Raw genomic sequence first — 19,418 nt, forward strand, 5'->3', positions numbered from 1 at the left:
CCTGACATACACTGACCTACCTGACACATACACTGACCTACCTGACATACTAGGGTTGCCACCTGTCTGGGATTTACCCGGACAGTCGGGTTTGGAATCATGCATCCGGGTTTCAGACTGCCTGAAACCTGAACACATTATTAAGACTGAATTATGGCTTCCAAGCAGGGTTGCTGGCTCCAATTGTCTAAGCTGAGAGTGTCTGTTACACTCTCTTTCACACTGTCCAAAGCCAGCACTAACAATCCCCCCCCCCAACACACACACCGACGGGAGAGGAGAGAGGGTTTGATCTGTACCTTTTCCCCCCTACCCCTCTGTGTCTGCCCACACTCCAGTCCCCATGCTGTGCCTCAGAAAAGGAAAGTGGGGGCTGGAAATTTGAAGTCCAGCAGCCTCAGCTACATCTGGATGAGAGGTGCTGACTGCCAAGGGGTGATTGAGCTCACCATCCATCCCTGTCTGTGACTGACGTCTCCACCTTTTCTCTCCTGCCTCTGAGTGAGTACACTAAGATAAATCAGGGTTCTCAGAGCACCCCTTACATCAGAGTTCCCCTTTACACGAGAGGCCATAGTGTTCCCCCCTACATCAGAGTTCTCAGTGTTTCTCCTTAATGGGGCGTACACACGGTCGGACTTTTCGTCTACAAAAGTCCAACGGACGCCGACGGACTAAAGCTGGCTGGTAATCCGATCGTGTGTGGGCTTCTCTGGACTTTCAGCAGACTTTTTCAGCCTCAAATCCGACGGACTTTAGATTTGAAACATGCTTCAAATCTTTACGTTGTAACTACGACGGACCCCGAAATCCGCTCGTCTGTGTGCTAGTCCGACGGACAAAAACCCATGCTAGGGCAGCTATTGGCTACTGGCTATGAACTTCCTTATTTTAGTCCGGTGTACGTCATCACGTACGAATCCGTCGGACTTTTGTGTGGTCGTGTGTAGGCAAGTCCGTTCGTTAGAAAGTCTGCTGCAAGTCCGCCGAAAGTCCGCCGGGAGTCTGTCGGACAGACTGTCGGACTTTTGTAGACGAAAAGTCCGACTGTGTGTACGCCCCATAAGTCATAGTTTCCAGAGCATCCCTTACAGTGCCTTGCAAAAGTATTCACCCCCCTTAGCTTTTTACTTTTGATACATTACAGCCTTTAGTTCAATGTTTTTTTTAATCTGAATTATATGTGACAGATCAGAACACAATAGTCTAAGTTGGTGAAGTAAAATTAGATAAATATATACATAAAACTATTTTTCAGAAATAAAAAAACTGATAATTGGCATGTGCATATGTATTCACCCCCTTTGTTATTAAGCTTATAAAAGCTCTGGGGCAACCAATTACCTTCAGAAGTCACATAATTAGTGAAATGATGTCCACCTGTGTGCAATGATCTGTCATTACATATACACACCTTTTTAAAGGCCCCAGAGGCTGCGACACCTAAGCAAGAGGCACCACTAACCAAACACTGCCATGAAGACCAAGGAACTCTCCGAACAAGTAAGGGACAATGTTGTTGAGAAGTACAAGTCAGGGTTAGGTTATGAAAAAAATATCCAAATATTTGATGATCTCTAGGAGCACCGTCAAATCTATCATAACCAAATGGAAAGAACATGGCACAACAGCAAACCTGCCAAGAGACGGCCGCACACCAAAACTCACGGACCGGGCAAGGAGGGCATTAATCAGAGAGGCAGCACAGAGACCTAAGGTAACCCTGGAGGAGCTGCAGAGTTCCACAGCAGAGACTGGAGTATCTGTACGTAGGACGACAATAAGCCGTACGCTCCATAGAGTTGGGCTTTATGGCAGAGTGGGCAGAAGAAAGCCATTACTTTCAGCAAAAAACAAAATGGCACGCTTTAAGTTTGGGAAAAGGCACGTGGGAGACTCCCAAAATGTATGGAGGAAGGTGCTCTGGTTTGATGAGACTAAAATTGAACTTTTTGGCCATCAAAAAAAACGCTGTCTGGCGCAAACCCAACACATCACATCACCCAAAGAACACCATCCCCACAGTGATACATGGTGGTGGCAGCATCATGCTGTGGGGATGTTTTTCAGCAGTCGGGACTGGGAAACTGGTCAGAGTTGAGGGAAAGACGGATGGTGCTAAATACAGGGATATTCTTGAGCAAAACCTGTACCACTCTGTGTGTGATTTGAAGCTAGGACGGAGGTTCACCTTCCAGCAGAACAATGACCCCAAACACACAGCTAAAGCAACACTTGAGTGGTTTAAGGGGAAACCTGTAAATATGTTGGAATGGCCTAGTCAAAGCCCAGACCTCAATCCATAGGAAATCTGTGGTCAGACTTATGGATTGCTATTCACAAGAGCAAACCATCCAACTTGAAGGAGCTGGAGCAGTTTTGCAAGGTGGGATGGGCAAAAATCCCAGTGGTAAGATGTGGCAAGCTCAGAGACTTATCCAAAGCGACTCGGAGCTGTGATAGTCGCAAAAGGTGGCTCTACAAAGTATTGACTTTAGGGGGGTGAATAGTTATGCACATTGACTTTTTCTGTTATTTTGTCCTATTTGTTGTTTGCTTCACAATAAAAAAAAAAAAAATCATCAAAGTTGTGGGCATGTTCTGTAAATTAAACGATGCAAATCCTCAAACAATCCGTGTTAATTCCAGGTTGTGAGGCAACAAAACACGAAAAATGCCAAGGGGGGTGAATATTTTTGCAAGGCACTGTATGTTAGAGTCCCCAGAGTTCTCCCTTACATCAGAGTCTGCAGAGTCCCCCCTTACAGTGAGCGGGAACTCAGAGTTCAGATGTAAAAGAGGAACTCTGGACTCAGATGTAAAAGGGGAATTCTTGTTATTAACTTCATATGATTAGAAATATTTTTTAATAGCAAAATATATGTATAGTTTATACTATAAAAAAAATTGCTGTGCCCGCTAAAGTGTTCAGGTTTGACTTGAAGAAAAGGTGGCAACCCTATGACATACACTGACCTACCTGACACATCTGCTGACCTACCTGATGGCACATCAGCACACGTCAGACTTCAGGTGACCTCTGATCTCCTAACACATCCATTTATAACTTGTCACAGGCAGTAAATGTTTAAAATGGTTATATCAGTATAATTATATAGTTCAGGATTTCTTTACATGTCTATTACAAATTTCAGCTCTTATTTAATAACCAGCATTCAGTCACTTAAACAGAATTTTCATATCCCTGCACACTTTAGAAATTTGAGTTCAGATTTTTGCTGCTCAGCCTTTCCTGTAGTGTGAGAGTACACTCATCCCGGCATTCACCACCACTCAGGCGGCCCTGCAGACACCAGGCAGCCAGAGCCAGGATAGAAGAGTCGCCCAGCCATTTACACAGAGCAAGCGGGGATCTCCAAGTGCCCAGTGCAGCCCCAGTGTCATTCCCGCCTCCTCCTGGACCTGGCAGCGCCTATGATGGATGTCACACCTCCCGTGGTCCCGGCATTGGACCAGTGTGACATCCATCATAGGAGCCGGGTCCCGGTGGCAGGACTTTTTGTATGTCACTTGGCCGTGCTGGATAAGCTGGAGATCATTCCCTGCTGCCTGTGTAAACGGCTCGGGGTTAATAATGCATTTAAGAATATCGAGACCCGGGGCTTTTTGGGGGCACACTCAGGGCTCAAGCCCCCCTTTCCGACGCCACTGGCTGCTGGTAACTGGACCCCCTAATCCTGCACAGCCAGGCAACATGCATTTTCCACTTGCATTCAAACACAAGAATTCAGTCCCTTGGCTTCTTTTTGTTGATTTTATTAGGGGATAACAACTCGGATAAGGTGAAGGGATTTATGGGATGCCCAGCAGATGATGAACACAGCAAACCTTGGGGACAATCTTCCTCTCTCGATACAAAAATCCTGAACTTCTTCTTTATGTACAAAACACTGTCCTTTGTAAATTATGAGCAAAAGTCCATTACAGACTAGGAGATAACTGTTTGCAGGAATATATCCCCTCCTTCTGTAGAATTGATCCCAGCTCCAACTATTAAGCAGGTCCTACCAGCCCTTCTGGCTGCTCTGGAGATCTCTCAGGGTAAGGATGAAGGGGTTAAGCAAACCGTAGTCCCTCCAGAAAGCTGACTACATATGGTAGTCTTTCCCCTTGTAAAGTCCCTGAGTATACTGGAGTACTGACACTGTCCTTTCTTGATCCCACTGCTCCCGGATGTGGTCCCAGTCAAACTGCACTGCTGAAGGGATCCTTCCTGACACAGTCTGAGCCTCTGAACTGTGGGTAGGGCCCCCCCTAGACCTAGAGGGCCCTCCATGCCACCGACAGTCTCTTCAGCACTCCATCTTCCACTCGACTCCCCTCCTATCATGACTCATCCATATTTATGGGCTGGCTCAGACACCATGCCAGGCCCACGGCCTGGGGATTGGCTAAGTTCCCCTAAGTATGCAGATCAACCCTTCTGGCCTCCAGCTTCTACAAATTTCTCCAAACGTCCAGAACCAGGGGGAGGCACCAGAGACCTGCCTGTATGAGTTATCCAGCCTGACCTGCAGTAAACTCTTGACCCAGATTCAAGACCCATCAGTTAGACCATAAGAAAAGCATAAATGTGCCTACATGTACACTAGTAGCACACTAGAGGGTGCTACATATGGGTTTGGTAGTCTCATGGCTAGACGTAGGGCGCGAGGCTTTCATAATGTATGTGGCACTTACTGCAAGGATTTCGGACATTATATGCTGGATGACACTATGTTGTATACAATTGATGTTTCTTGCTTACTGTCTATTGGGGGGTTGCTTCTTACCTCTATGACTATATGTTATATGTTTTATCTGTAACTTTATGGTAATGCCTTTTTGCTTGTTCCTCTCTCTTGGAACTTACTGTGTACATGCATGATGTCATAAATAGTTAAAAAGAAAAAAATTGTACAATCACAATATATCTGATCCTCAGCATTATACATATTTGCAGGGATTATGTAGGTCTTGCTGGGCTTTCGCTGCAACAGGCGCTCTGGAATGCCAGATGAAGCTGAAGACAGGAAAGTTGCAGTCACTGAGCGAACAGGAGCTTGTGGATTGCAGCGGGAGCTTTGGAAAAGGTGGATGCAAGGGAGGATGGTTTGATTGGGCTTTTGATTACATCATTAAACATGGACTTGCACTGGAATCCTCATACCCATACCGAGCAAAGGTAACAAAACACAGTCCTGAGATACTATCCTTTTCTCACTGACACCAATGATAAGGCACCATTGATTCCACTGATTTAAACATTTAAGAACGAACACCAACGATGGGGCACTATTCCTCCAAGTGACACCAATGATGGGACACTATTTCTCCCACTGACACCAATGCTGAGGCGCTATTGTTCCCACTGACACCAACAATAGGGCTATATTCCTCCCAAAGACACCAACGATGGGGCACCATTTCTCCAACTTACACTAATAATGGTACACGATTTCTTTCACTGGCACCAATGATGGGGCACTATTCCTCCCACTAACACCAGTACTGGGGCACTATTTCTTCCACTGATACCATTGAAGGGGTATTTTTCCTTCTACTGACACCAATGATGGGGCACTATTCCTCCCACTGACACCAATGATGGGGCACTATTCCCCCACTGACACTAATGATGGGACACTAGTCCTCTCATTGATACCAATGATGAGGCACTATTCCCCCCAACTGACACCAATGATGGGGCACTATTCTTCCCACTGATAACAATGATGGGGCATTATTCCTTCCACTGACACCAACAATGGGGCTATATTTCTCCCAAAGACACCAACAATGGGGCACTATTCCTCCCACTGCCACCAATTATGGGGCACTATTCCCCCCACTGACACCAATGATGGGCACTATTCTTCCCACTGATAACAATGATGGGCTTTATTCCTTCCTCTGACACCAACAATGGGACTATATTCCTCCCAAAGACACCAACGATGGGGCACTATTCCCCCCACTGACACCAATAATGGGGCACCATTCCTCCAAGTTACACTAATGCCCCGTACACACGGTCGGATTTTCCGATGGAAAATGTCCGATCGGAGCGTGTTGTCGGAAATTCCGACCGTGTGTGGGCTCCATCGGACATTTTCCATCGGATTTTCCGACACACAAAGTTGGAGAGCAGGAGATAAAATTTTCCGACAACAAAATCCGATCGCGTCAATTCCGACCGTGTGTGGCCTGTTCCGACGCACAAAGTGCCACGCATGCTCAGAAGAAATTCCAAGACGGAACAGCTCGTTCTGTTAAACTTAGCGTTCGCAATGGATACAGCACTTTCGGCACGCTGCAATGTTAAAAATGGTTTAATACAGCGCACTCTCTTCTTCTTTATAATGTGACAAGAATTAAGTAGTTTTGCTGCTCATATTCACACACACTTCTCACAAACTTATTTTGTTACTATTTATCGTGATTCCCTCAATATATTTTGATTTCTCACATCTGACAACATATTTTTGTATATTTTTTATATATTTTTTGGCTTTAATGTAGATTCTTTTTTTGTGTTTGTATTTTATTTTTTTTTTTTTTTTGCGATTTTGATTTGTACTCCCGAAAATGTTTGTGTGTGTTTTTTGTGACAAGTTCCCACAACACCATTGATATGTTATTCTATTTAATCTGTAGGAGATTGTTTGATGTTGTTGTCCCTTGTTAATTTCACATTTTATGTTAGAAATGTACCTGAATCGTCACCAACAAACTGTCCTTTTTGGATGAAAACACACACAGGAGAGTATAATTTACCTAAAAAATTTTATTAAGGGCAAACAACTAAACAAAGAGGGAGGCAACGCTGGAGAAACTGCAGAAGTGGGTGAAGCCTTGGACCCCCAGGGCAGACATCAACTATTTTTACGCAAAATTGGTGGCCTGAGGAGTCCTTATCTAAGGGAGGGCAGTCTTGTCCAGAAGTCCCAGAGATCTGGAAAGCAGCAGATGACATCTATGTCCCCAGGCTGTGGTCATACGAGAGATTGCATCTTCTGTCAGACCAGACTGAACCCAGGGTCATCACTCTCTGGTCTTCTTTCCACGCCTCCTTCCACGCAGTGGCTGTGGTGGTGGAGTTGTGGCAGCAGGAGGAGGAGGAGGAGGAGGAGGATGGTCCAACTCAACCACGTCGGTCTTGGGTGTTTGTTCCCCACTCACCCCCTTACGTAGGACTTTATAAAGCAGGTCCTCACAGAGCCTGCGTTGACCCTCCTGCATGCCCTGCAATTTGGTGGCAGCCATGCAGGCAAAGGCCTCTTCAGGAGTTGGTAAGGCTCTGAGGGACGCCAAAGCCTCCTGGATCAGCCTGAACGCTGAATCCTGCACGGGACTCGGAGTGGCCTTCCTGGCTCTTTTATATGGCAGGCGGAGGGGAGGGACCTGAGACTCAGTCAGGCTGCGACTGGTCCCTGGCTTCTCCTGGCTGCCACTTAGCCCCGCCTCCTCCTAGCTGACACTAATCCCCGCCTCCTCCTGGCTGCCACATTCCACAGCCTCCTCCTGGCTGAGGTCTTCCTGTGTATGAAAAAGGGACATATTTTTAGTATTTTTTCCATCAATCACACACAATTTTCACCTCCTGACTGCTGCAAATTGAATGTTAACAAATATAACAGACTATCCTTCTGAGCCCAGCATTTTTCATTCTTGTCCCAATTTTGGGTGCCCACTACTGTCTATTGATATGTAAAACACTTTTTTCAATCAGCAATTAGTGATCAATAATAACATCTAGTAAACATCATTTATTTATTGCCCAGAAAAATGTTGAACAATGCTATACCTGACTCCAGCTGGGCTCCTCCACTTCTTCCTGGCTGGAAGGCCCAGGTTGGACATCAGAAGCCTCAGCTGGTATGGAAGGAAGCGTGGAAGGAAGAGTAGAGAGGGATTCCCTGACTTCAGTGTGGTCTGACAGAAATCACAGTCTCTCATAGTACCAGAGCCTGGGGACATAAACGTCATCTGCTGCAGCTCCGGACCTCTGGGAATCTGTGACCTTCTTGCGCTCCCTCAGATATGTACTCCTCAGGCCACCAATTTTGGCTTTTAAATAGGGGATGGTTGCTGTGGGGACCACCGGCTTCACCAACTCCAGCAGTTTCTCCAGTGCTGCCTGCCTCTTCTGTTTGTGATTATAGTGGGGGTGTCTCACTTGCCACAGACAGGGCAGCTCCCTGTATTTGTCAATAAACAGGGGCAGGAAATTGTGGTCGTTGAACCCATCCATTTTCTCTGCAAGACACAACACAAGACAAACCCTAATGTCAGGCAAAACTCCCCTAATCTTGTTACAATATAGGCTTCCATTTCGAAGCAGTATAGGCGCAAGTTTAGATCTTACCTTTGTTATCACGATCGGCGTCTCCGATGCTCCTTCCTCCGCTCACAGATCGTACGTAATACGCACGTGTCTTACGCTTTATACACACTGCGCATGCGTATAACTCCACCCGCCCCTGATGTTCTTTCTAGTCTATTCCCCGCCCCTTTTCGTTCTGCGCAGTGGGGGAAGAGCACATGGCGGATAGACAGCAGGTGCGTGCTAATTGTAGCAACGAGGAGGAGGAGGAGGAGGAGGAGGAAAGGCCGAAGCCTGAAACGTCACGATCCAGAAGGAGATTTAAGGACTTAAATATGTCCTTTGGGGAGATGTTGGAGATGGTGGACATCCTGAAGAAGGCCGACTATGATGGAAAGTATGGGCCTTACCCCAACCCCAATGTCCGAAAGGCCAAGATCATGGCGAAAGTGGTCAGGAGTCTGCACCGGAATTTCGGGGTACAACGATCGAAAGATCAGCTCAGGAAGCGGTGGTTGGACCTCAAATTACAAGAACATGAGCAGTACAGAAAGATCCGGAGAGTGCTGCAAAAAAGTAAGTAGTTGTGCTGTGTTCCTATTCTTTATGTTTATTACGTTCGTGCTGCTCCATGTGCTTTTAGGAACTGTTGTACAGTTTAAAATGGCAACTTTCATGTTCATGGGCACATTATTCGTTCGAATCAAACATTTTTCGTTCCAACTATAAAATACCATTGTTTAGCCCATATGCATTTGGCCACCATTTTGACGCCCTATACTTGTCTTCAAAGAATTGGGTTGTGTAGATGGCTTTGTTACTAGAATGAAATGCAAACTAGATTCTGTGTAAGGAGAGGACACTGAGCAGCTGTTTTCACATCTGGACACTGGAGCACTAGTGTGGGACAAAAGAACACCATTTTTATTAGGGGGCCACACAGGTGCTCCAGTGTATACTATAGGGGGGGTCTCCATCTGGGAAGCTTGTACCAATAGGTAAAGTATTGCAGGTTGACAAAGGACACTAAAAAAGCTACATCTTGGAACTCTGCTAAAATTGACAATTGTACCCCACTTCCAAGCAATGTTTCATCTTTATAGTTCTAACATTAAATATCTGTGTGCTAAGTATACCATTTTTGTTTTACATAGGGGATAAAAGACTCGGAGGACACCCCTCATCCGAGGAGACCAGAACCCCCCCCCCTCTGGAAGAAGGGGAAATCCCCCCAACACAAGCTGAGCAGGAGGAAGAAGATGTGGTGGAACTAGTCACCACAACAGGTGAGTGTCTGCGACCACAGGCTCAGATAAGAGATGGGTGGTGGCATTTTTTTGAAACCTAATTTATTTTGGGGTTCCTCTCTTTTTAGGTGATCGTGATGTTGTGGATCCAGATCCTTTCACATCGGAAAGTGCCCAGATCTTGATCGGGGAGATCATGGGGTGTAATTTACAATTGGAAATCATCAAGCAAAACATCAATGATGTTATTCCAAAAAATAAAAACATCATTGATGTTTTGGGGCGAGTTTAAAACCCCTCCAAATCACTTTATTCTTTTGTGTGCTACAATGTGCTAAATGCTTCTGTGATTTTTACCAAAGCCAAATTTGGAGGATGCACACAGTGTGCCAACATGTGCTATCTGCCATCACGGGAGATTAATGGACGCGTTTTGGGGGTGCAACCCCTTCCTCAATAATAAAGTAGCTGAGAGGAAGGGCTTGCTCCCCCAAAACACATCCCTTGATCCCCTGTGATGGCAGATAGCACATGTTGACATTGGAAAATGTGTGTGCATCTTCCAAATTTGGCTTTTCCAGGGGTGATTTCCCCCCATCTGAACGCAATATCAAACACAGTTCCTAAATACTCATGTCTGATATTGCCTTCAAATTCGACCAAATGTGACGTTTGTAAGTTCAAGATTTGTGTCTTTTCTTGTTGGTTTTACACAGGCCTGTTTTATCTAAAATGGACATTTTGATTTTTGATAATGCCACCACAAAAATTGTTATACAACAAACATGTTGGTTTGTTTGAAAAACCTTTGGTAAATGCACATGTGATTGTGCAGGTATTAAAAAGATTGTTGATCAAGAATGTGTGGATTATTGTCTCAACGCTACAACACTTTTGTGGTGATGTAATTGTTGTTTTCTGAGAAAATGGGGGTTATTTCCTAAGGGCAAATCCACTTTGCACTACAAGTGCAGTTTCAGTGCAGTTGCAAGTGCACTTGTAGTGAAATGTGTTTTTGCATTTAGTAAATAACAGCCAACAGTGCTTTGTATAAGGTTACACAATCACGCCATTTTCTGCACTCAAAACATTTCTGTCAGGGTCAGCTAAAACAAACACAAGCAGTAAATGTCCACAAAGAATTTCTTTTTTTTTTTTATTATAAAAAGGCTTCACAGATTGTCTGGCATATTGATAGCCCCCCTACCCGCAAAGAACTCCAGGTAGCGTAACCGGACATCACGGGCACTCAGGGAGGGCAAGCCAGGATGGCCACTTTCAAGCGCCGTCAGTGTGGTTTGATGTATGATTCCGGCCTCAGGCCCAACTGAGCCAGCATAGTTGGCCGAATGTTTCCTTAAAAAGTTATGGAGAACACAGCACGCAAGTATAATATGGTTCAGTTTATGCTCCACCATATGGATGGGTGTCATAAATAGGCGGAACCGGCTGACCAGGATTCCAAATGTGTTCTCCACCACTCTCTGGGCTCTAGCAAGCCGGTAATTAAAAACCCTCTGTTCCGGGGAGAGGGTCCTCATTAGGAATGGCCGCATCAGGTGGTCCCTCTGCGCAAACGCTTCATCAGCAACGAACACAAATGGGAGTCCTTCAACATTGTCCTCTGGAGCTGGAAAGTCCAAGCTGCCATTCTGGAGACGCCTGTAGAACTCCGTCTGGGCGATGACTCCACCATCGGACATCCGGCCATTCTTCTCCACGTCCACATACAAGAAGTCGTAATTAGCCGACACCACCGCCAACATCACTATACTATTGAACCCCTTGTAATTATAATAGTACGACCCCGAGTTGGGTGGTGGGACGATGTGGACTAGGGATGAGCTTCGTGTTCGAGTCAAACCCATGTTCGACTCGAACATCGGCTGTTCGATCGTTCGTCGAATTGCGAACGATATGGGCCGTTCGCGCCAAATTCGTGTGGCGCGTCACGGCCCATAATTCACTGCGGCATCGCAGTGCATTGATTGCTGATGATTGGCCAAGCATGCACTATGACCCGCATGCTTGGCCAATCACAGCGACGCCTTAACAGAGAGCCGTAATTGGCCAAAGCCAAGGAGGGTACCACATGCTTGACCAGACATATGTTGACCTGCCATGCAGTTCGTTGGCAACGTATCTAAAAGACCCACACCAAAGAACAAAGAGGACCTCTCCTTGCTCCTCATCAGCTGAGATTTCCAACCCCACTAGACCTTCAGTCCTCTCTGAGACCTGCACTGAGAGGAATAAAGGTGTAGAATTAGGTGTGTCACAGCCAAGTACTTGTGGGCAATCTGATTTTGGTACACCGACGTCAGATTGTACCAGGCAAATTTCCCTGCCCCAGCTGCTGCACCGCCGAAAGAAGTTTGCTCCCAGCCATCCACATGCCCAGCGGTTGAATGCTAGCTTGGCAAAATTGCTAGCACTTCAACTGCTGCCTTTTCAGTTGGTAGACTCTGCCCCCTTCCGTGAGTTTGTGGAATGTGCGGTTCCTCAGTGGCAGGTACCCAAACGCCACTTTTCTCACGGAAGGCGATTCCGGCTCTCTACCAGCATGTGGAAGGCAATGTCCATGCCTCGCTGGACAGGGCGGTCAGCGGTAAGGTGCATATTACCCCTGACTCATGGTCCAGCAGGCATGGACAGGGACGTTACCTAAGTTTCACGGCGCATTGGGTGACTCTGCTGGCAGCTGGGAAGGATGCAGGACAAGGTGCAGTAGTGTTGGAGGTTGTTCCGCCACCTCGCCTCCAAAATGCTAATGATTGTGACACACCTCTCTCCTCCACCCCCTCCTCTTCTTCTTCCTCCATGGCCTCTTCCTCGGAACCAGCGGTGCTCCGTAGTCGTTCAAGGGGCTACGCAAGTACGCAGGCCAAAAGATGCCATGCGGTGCTTGAGCTGGTGTGCTTGGGGGACAGGAGCCACACTGGGGCAGAGGTTCTGTCAGCTCTGCAGGGGCAGGTTCAGAGGTGGTTGACGCCACGCCAACTTAAGGCAGGAATGGTGGTTTGCGACAATGGCACCAACCTCCTTTCTGCCCTCCGACAGGGGCAAATGACCCATGTGCCCTGTTTGGCTCACGTCCTTAACTTGGTGGTGCAGCGGTTCTTGGGCAGGTACCCGGGCTTACAGGATGTCCTGAGGAAGGCCAAGAAAGTCTGTGTGCATTTCCGCCGGTCATATAATGCCAGTGCTCGGCTGACGGACCTCCAAAAGGAGTTTAACCTGCCCAAGAACCGCCTAATCTGTGACATGCCCACCAGTTGGAACTCAACGTTGGCCATGCTGCAGCGGCTGCACACGCAGCAGAGGGCCATCAATGAGTACCTGTGCGACTATGGCACCAGGACAGGGTCAGGGGAGCTTGGTTTTTTTTCCCCACGCCAGTGGGCCATGATCAGGGATGCATGCACTGTCCTGTCACCATTTGAGGAGGCCACAAGGATGGTGAGCAGTGACAGTGCATGCATCAGTGACACTGTCCCCCTTGTCCACCTGTTGGAGCACACGCTGCGTGGAATAATGGACAGGGCACTTGAGGCAGAACAGAGGCAGGAAGAGGAGGACTTCCTTAGCTCTCAAGGCCCCCTTTATCCAGACAGTGTTCCTGCGTGCCCGCCGATCACACAGGAAGAGGACGAGGAGGAGGAAGATTGTGTCAGTATGGAGGTGGAGCCTGGCACTCAGCATCAGCAGCAGTCTTTAAGGGATCAGTCCCAAGAAACACATGGACTTGTACGTGGCTGGGAGGAGGTGGCTGCGGACCATGTCGTCCTTAGTGACCCAGAGGACTCCGGACCGAATGCCTCAGCAAACCTACGCTGCATGGCCTCCCTGATCCTGCAAAGCCTGCGTAAGGATCCTCGTATTCGTGGTATCAAGGAGAAGGACCAATACTGGCTGGCAACCCTCCTTGATCCACGTTACAAGGGTAAGAGGATGAAACATCTTCGGGAGGCCTTGCAGAAAGGTCTGTGCAACGCGTTCCCAGAGACTGGGAGGTTACAAACTCCTGTTTCTGGACAACGTGTTGCTGAGGCTTCGGTCAGTCAAAGAAGGAGCGGTGGAAAAGGTGGCCGTCTGACCGATGCGTTCAGACAATTTTTTGGTCCGCAGCCCCAAGGTATGATCGGTTCCAGCAACCATCGCCAGCGTCTGTTTTACATGGTGCAGGAATACCTAGGGGCAAGATCAGACTTGGACACCTTTCCCACCGAAAATCCTCTGGGTTACTGGGTCTTGAGGATGGATCACTGGCCAGAGCTTGCACAGTATGCAATTGAGCTACTGGCCTGTCCTGCATCCAGCGTTCTTTCGGAACGCACATTCAGTGCTGCTGGAGGCGTGGTAACCGATCACAGGGTGCGTCTGTCCACTGACTCGGTCGATCGACTGACCTTCATAAAAATGAATCAGTCTTGGATCCCCACCAGCTACCAAGCACCTGATGCTGAAGTAACCGAATAATTTTTTTTGAAATCTCAGATCCCTTCAAAGACTGCTTATGCTGATGCTGAGTGACTATCCCTGAGTAATTATCCTCTTCCTCCTCAATCATCACGCTGACAGCTTGTAAGAACATTTTTGGTTCTGGGCGCCACCACCAGTGCCTAAGGCACAATTTTTCAACCCCTGTTTAACAGGGGCGTGTAATTACAATTTTTGATGTAATACTTTGCAGCAGGGCTCGTTCCTGCATTCCAACTAGAGTGTCTGTGAGGGGTTGCAGTGTTGTGGCACCAGCACCAGTGCCTAAGGCCCATTTTTTCTGCCCCTGTTTAACAGGGGCGTGTAATTACAATTTTTGATGCAATACTTTGCAGCAGGGCTCGTTCCTGCGTTCCAACTAGAGTGTCTGTGAGGGGTTGCAGTGTTGTGGCACCAGCACCAGTGCCTAAGGCCTAATTTTTCAGCTCCTGTTCAACAGGGGCATGTAATTACAATTCTTGATCTAATATTTCACAGCAGGGCCCTGTGAGGGCTTACAGTGTTGTGGCCACAGCAACACCTAAGGCCCAAATTTCTGCTGAGTATATAGGGCAGGACCCTACTTTCAAACAACTAACTTACAAACGACTCCTACTTGCAAACGAAAGGAGACAACAGGAAGTGAGATGAAATCTACCCCTAGGAAGGGAAATTCTCTCCTGTAAGAGTTAATATGGGAAAAACATTTCTCCTTTCCACTGATGCTTTCCAATCCATTGGGACAAAAAGTGAGGTGAAATCTTCTGAAGAGGAGGAAAGACAGCAAAACAAATGTCACAGGGGTGATAACCCTTCCCTATGTTTTCCAAAAAGCTTAAAAAAGATTTTTTGGCTGGAGCTAAACACGTTAAAAATGTACCCGTTCAAAATTACAAAGAGATTCTACTTAACAACAAACCTACAGTCCCTGTCTTGTTTGCACCGCCTGTATACTGCTGTTCAGAGTATATAGGGCCTGGTGGCCCCACACCTTTCCTTATTTTAATTTGGGTGCGGGGTTCCCCTTAATATCCATACAAGACCCAAAGGGCCTGGTAATGGACTGGGGGGTACCCATGCCGTTTGTCTCACTGATTTTCATCCATATTGCCAGGACCCGACATTACATTAAACCCGCAAGCAGTTTTAAATGAGATTTTTTCCTTTAAAAATGACATTTGGTGCAGGGACTGTTCTAAACACGGGAAACACGCGTCACTTTACAGGCATACTATAGACACCCCTCAGGTACGATATTTAAAGGAATATTTCACTTTTTTTTTTTTTACTTTAAGCATCATTAAAATCACTGCTCCCGAAAAAACGGCCGTTTTTAAAAGTTTTTTTTGTATTGATACATGTCCCCTGGGGTAGGACCCGGGTCCCCAAACCCTTTTTAGGACAATACCATGCAAATTAGTTTTTAAAATAAGCACTTTTGATTTCGAACGTTCGAGTCCCATAGACGTCAATGGGGTTCTAACGTTCGTGCGAACTTTCGGTCCGTTCGCAGGTTCTGGTGCGAACCGAACCGGGGGGTGTTCGGCTCATCCCTAATGTGGACGTGTTTCCCATCAATTGCCCCTCCGCAGTTAGGAAAGTCCCACCGCTGGGCAAAGTGGGAGGCCACAGTCTGCCATTCCTGTGGCGTGGAAGGGAACTGTTGAGGAAAAAACAATAAACATTACTATTTTTTCACAGAAACATGGCAAGCAGATTAGACACAAACATTATGGGGCAACCTCCAGATAGCATTTATTAAGGGGAATTTAACAAGGCCAAAGTATAAGGTACACCTATCATATTCCCCCCCCCCCCCCCCCCCCCTCATGGTCCATTTCTAACATTATAGGGGGTGTGTGTAAATCTTGGACGGGTAACCCTCTTCACTTCATTGAGAGATGAATGCCTAAATAATGGGTATTACTTTGAACAGACCCTCCTTAGTTACACTATTGACTGGACATGTAAGAAGTGTCATAATACAAAGATATAAATACACACTGTACACATTTGAGGACATTTGGACATTCTGCTATTAACTATCAAGATAATAATAGGATCCAAAAACTTTAAACAGTACCATTGGAAAGTATACAGGCAGGCCCTTGCACTACATGCTTTGGGGAATTCATCCATAAATCTGACCAGTAAAGAGGTGGGTATAGTGTGTATGGGTTTGGCATTGAGGATACATAGAAAATTGGGATCAGCTGACTTAGCAGTTGGGGGGAGGGAGGGTTTACTAAAAATTATTTGGGGACACCACAAAAAAAAAGCCTCTGGCACTCTGCCTGAATTTAAATCAAAAATAACATTTCCAAACATTTTAGGGGGTGTTTGGGGTAAAGCACTACTATGGAGCTGATAAAATACATTGTTAAGTGACTACATGAGGTGAATATAGGGCCAGGAGACACCATGCTGGGGAGGTGAAGGGCAAATATGTATGAAGGACCTAAAATAATAATTACATAAAAATCCAGCATGCATGAGGACAAAGGGGACATTCACAGCATATTACAATCATGGTAATTAGGGAATGAGAAAAGAAATACAATATATTAGCAAACATTCAATACAATAAAATGTGATATTAACCACTTGACAACTGGGCACTTAAACCCCCTTCCTAACCAGACCAATTTTCAGCTTTCGGTGCTCTCACATTTTGAATGACAATTACTCAGTCATGCAACACTGTACCCATATGAAATTTTTGTCCTTTTTTTCACACAAATAGAGCTTTCTTTTGGTGGTATTTAATCACCGCTGGGTTCTTTATTTTTTGCGCTATAAAAGAAAAAAGACTGAAAATTCGGTAAAAAAATGAAATTTTCTTTGTTTCCGTTATAAAATTTAGCAAATTTAGTCATTTATCTTCGTAAATTTTGGCCACAATTTATACTGCTACATATCTTTGGTAAAAATAAGTACAAATCGGTGTAAATTATTTGGTCTTTGTGAAAGTTATAGAGTCCAAAAGCTATGGTGCCAATATCTGAAAATTGATCATACCTAAATTACTGACGACTATCTATATTCTTGAGACCCTAACATGCCAGAAAAGTACAAATACCCCCCAAATGACCCCTTTTTGGAAAGAAGACATTCCAAGGTATTTAGTAAGAGGCAGGGTGAGTTTTTTGAAGTTGTCAATTTTTCCCACGATTCTTTGCAAAATCAAGATTTTTTTTTTCTTTTTTTTTTTTCCACAAAAATGTCATATTAGCAGGTTATTTCTCACACACCGCATATGCATACCACAAATTACACCACAAAACACATTCTGCTATTACTCCCGAGTATGGCAATACCACATGTGTGAGACTTTTACACAGCGTGGCCACATACAGAGGCCTAACATGCACGGAGCACCTCCAGGCGTTCTGGAGCACCCAGGCCAATTCTGACATTTCTCTCCTAAATGTAAAAATCATCATTTATTTGCTAGAAAATTACATGGAACCCCAAAACATTATATATGTTTTTTTTAGCAAAGACCCTAGAGAATACAATGGTGGTTGTTGCAACTTTTTATCTTGCACGGTATTTGCGCAGCAATTTTTTGAACGCTTTTTTTTGGGGAAAAAACAGTTTTGTGCTTTAAAAAAAAACAAAAACAGTAAAGTTGGCCAAATGTTTTTGCATAATGTGAAAGATGAAGTTCCGCTGAGTAAATAGATACCTAACATGTCATTCTTCAAAATTGCAAACGCTCGTGGAATAGCGCCAAACTTCGCTACTTAAAAATCCCCATAGGCGACGCTTTAACATTTTTTACTGGTTACATGTTTTGAGTTACAGAGGAGGTCTAGGGCCAAAATGATTTCTCTCGCTCTAACGTTCACACCGATACCTCACATGTGTGGTTTGAACACTGTTTTCATATGTGGGCGGGACTTACATGTGCATTCGCTTCTGCATGCGAGCACACGGACAGGGGGACTTTAAAATTTTTTTTTTTTTTTTTTATTGTTCATTTTACTTTATTTATTTTAGTTTGACACTTTTTTCCAAAAAAAAAAAAATTTTGATCACTTTTATTCCTATTACAAGGAATGTAAACATCCCTTATAGGAATATGGCATGACAGGTCCTCTTTACAGTGAGATATGGGGTCAATAAGACCCCACATCTCACCTCTAGGCTGGGAAGCCTGAAATAAAAAAACAAAAAAACAAAAAAAAAAACGATTCTGGCTTCGATCGTAGTGGTGAGACGGTAGAAGCACCGGAGGGTGGCGGGAAGGGGGGGAGGTCCCCTCTCGCCTCCCATAAGAACGATCAAGCAGTGGAATAGCTGCTATGATCATTCCTATGGTGTAGGGAATCGCCGGCTGAAAAAGATGATATCTGAATGATGCCTGTAGCTGCACCCATCATTCAGATATCCCCACACAAAGTCAAGGACGTCGTATGATGGCCGGCGGGCAGGAAGTGGTTAAAACACATTTTTTTTTTTAACACAAAGTTGTCCATTTATACAATATTTCGAACACATAACATGTACATACCAAAAATGACACCCCGAAATAGATTCACCTACTCCCCCTGAGTACGGCGATACCCCATGTGTGAGACTTCCACAGCCTGGCCACATACAGAGGCCGAGTACAGCTGAATATGGCCGAGCATGGCTGAGCATGGCTGCGCATGGCAGGGTATGGCTGCGCATGGCAGGGTATCGCCGAGTATGGCTGGGTATTGCAGGGTGTTGCAGAGTATTGCGGGGTGTTGCAGAGTATTGCAGGGTGTTGCGGAGTAGTACAGAGTATTGCAGAGTATTGCGGGGTGTTGTGGAGTAGTGCAGAGTATTGCGGGGTATTGCAGGGTATTGAAGAGTATTGTGGGGTGTTGCGGAGTATTGTGGGGTGTTGCGGAGTATTGTGGGGTATTGTGGGGTATTGTGGGGTATTGCAGAGTATTGTGGGGTGTTGCAGAGTAGTGTGGGGTATTGTGGGGTGTTGTGGAGTATTGTGGGGTATTGCGGGGTATTGTGGGGTGTTGCGGAGTATTGTGGGGTATTGCGGGGTATTGTGGGGTGTTGCGGAGTATTGTGGGGTATTGCTGGTTATTGTGGGGTATTGCGGGGTGTTGCGGGGTGTTGCGGGGTATTGTGGGGTGTTGCAGAGTAGTGCGGGGTATTGTGGGGTATTGCGGGGTATTGTGGGGTGTTGCAGAGTAGTGCGGGGTATTGTGGGGTATTGCGGGGTATTGTGGGGTGTTGCAGAGTAGTGCGGGTTATTGTGGGGTATTGCGGGGTATTGTGGGGTGTTGTAGAGTAGTGCGGGGTATTGCGGGGTATTGGGGAGTAGTGCAGAGTATTGCAGAGCATTGTGGGGTGTTGCAGAGTAGTGCAGAGTA

The 19,418-nt window shown here is 46.0% G+C and overlaps 1 pseudogene; it reads left to right on the forward strand.

Moving 5' to 3' along the window:
- LOC141116620 (procathepsin L-like) overlaps positions 1-19,418 on the forward strand; it is a 68,943-nt pseudogene that overhangs the window by 32,902 nt on the left and 16,623 nt on the right.

This window comes from Aquarana catesbeiana, linkage group LG13 (genome assembly GCF_042186555.1).
Source record: "Aquarana catesbeiana isolate 2022-GZ linkage group LG13, ASM4218655v1, whole genome shotgun sequence".
Lineage (NCBI taxonomy): Eukaryota > Metazoa > Chordata > Amphibia > Anura > Ranidae > Aquarana > Aquarana catesbeiana.